We start from the raw sequence: 1267 nt of genomic DNA, 5'->3' as shown, positions 1-1267 counted from the left end.
CTGCCCAGTGGCCGGGAAGGTGCAGGGTGCCTGGGGGCCACAGGGCCAGTCCGCAGAGGGGGTCCTGCACGCCGGCCACGGGAGGCCGAGTGCTGCCTTCCGGAAGCTTCCCGGGTGACCACACCCCGGCAGGCAGAGGAGGCAGCCAGGAGCGTGGGCAGCCTGCACAGGTTCGCGGCCCAGCCTCCTTGATCCATTGGGTCAGGCCTCCGACACCCGCGCTGTTACTCACTCACTGTTTTTAACGCAACTTGGTCTTTTTTTAAAAAATATGTTTTTATTGATTTCAGAGAGGAACGGAGAGGGAGAGAGAGAGAGAAACATCAATGATGAGAGAGGAACATCACTGATTGGCTGCCTCCTGCGCGCCCCCCACTGGGGATCGAACCCTCAACCCGGGCATGTGCCCTGACTGGGAATCAAACCGTGACCTCCTGGTTCATAGGTCAACACTCAACCACTGAGCCACACTGGCCAGGCTTTGACTTCAGTTAATTTTAAAATAAAGTAAGTGGACAATCAGTAGCACTTGCCCAAACCTAAAGGGGATCATGGAAACAGGTGCCACGCACGTGACACGTGCAACGCTGTGTCCTGGCAGCTGCCCCAAGGGCTCTGGGCCCGGGGCCTGCGGCTGCACCTGGGAGGTGCCCAAGGCCTAGGGCAGTGATGGCAAACCGATGACACGCTGTCAGAGGTGACATGCGAACTCATTTTTTTGGTTGATTTTTCTTTGTTAAATGGCATGTAAATATATAAAATAAATATCAAAAATATAAGTCTTTGTTTTACTATGGTTGCAAATATCAAAAATTTCTCTATGTGACGCGGCACCAGAGTTAAGTTAGGGTTTTTCAAAATGCTGACACGCCGAGCTCAAAAGGTTCGCCATCACTGCCGCTCGGCCCCCTCCACTCCGATCAGAGGTGGGGCTGGCTGGCCAACCGCCCACGGCCTCTCCCCCTGGCTGGCCCCACCCCGATCAGCCCCCCCACACACACTCTGATTGGGGTTGGGGCCAGCGGCCAACCTCCCACACCGAAGCCGGCTCAGGCCCCTCGTTCCTGCCCCGGCGTCGGCCAACCCATGGGACTTTTAGGGGTCACCTGTGACGCCAGACGCCTGGGCTGGCAGTTCTTTGTGTGGGACGGACCAGGTTCTCTCTCTTTTCTGTTTGAAAAAGCCAATCAAGAGGCTAGGCCAAGCAGGCCCGGCCCTTTGGGCTCTTGGCGGCGTCAGGCTGGGCACCTTTTGGGGACCTGGGGGC

Source organism: Myotis davidii, unplaced genomic scaffold (assembly GCF_000327345.1).
Source record: "Myotis davidii unplaced genomic scaffold, ASM32734v1 scaffold991, whole genome shotgun sequence".
NCBI lineage: Eukaryota > Metazoa > Chordata > Mammalia > Chiroptera > Vespertilionidae > Myotis > Myotis davidii.
This window is presented reverse-complemented; position numbering follows the sequence as displayed.